General features: G+C 32.6%; 1 protein-coding gene across 1 annotated transcript in view; it reads left to right on the top strand.

Annotated features, from left to right (window-relative positions):
* Nucleotides 1–331, top strand: part of LOC119591472 — a gene marked incomplete at its 5' end in the record, with an annotated part of 12870 nt that overhangs the window by 11300 nt on the left and 1239 nt on the right.

Here is a 331-nt window from a genome sequence, read left to right as displayed (position 1 = left end):
GAAATTCATCGGACAATACTGTAAGGAGTTTACCATTTTCATATTGTAGCAAATGAAAAATATATTCAGAAATATATGTATTGCTACTTTTAATCATTATTCTATAGTACACTAAGTTTACCCTTAAAAATATAGTTTCTGTGTTCTTTTAATTAAAGAAAATGTATATGTGTATTTTAAATGAGACTATATTATTTATTTAACGATTTTAAAAGAATCAGTGGCATCATTTCAGCTTTTCCTTTGGGAGGGGGGGGGGGGGGAGCAGGGTTGGCGAGCGAACGAGCACAATCAGTTCTTTGTGCACTGCGAGCCAAAAAAAAGAAAAGTT

The sequence above is a fragment of the Penaeus monodon genome, chromosome 28, assembly GCF_015228065.2.
Source record: "Penaeus monodon isolate SGIC_2016 chromosome 28, NSTDA_Pmon_1, whole genome shotgun sequence".
In the NCBI taxonomy this organism is placed as follows: domain Eukaryota; kingdom Metazoa; phylum Arthropoda; class Malacostraca; order Decapoda; family Penaeidae; genus Penaeus; species Penaeus monodon.
Note: the sequence above shows the minus strand (reverse complement) of the source record. Positions and strands in the feature narration are given on the sequence as shown.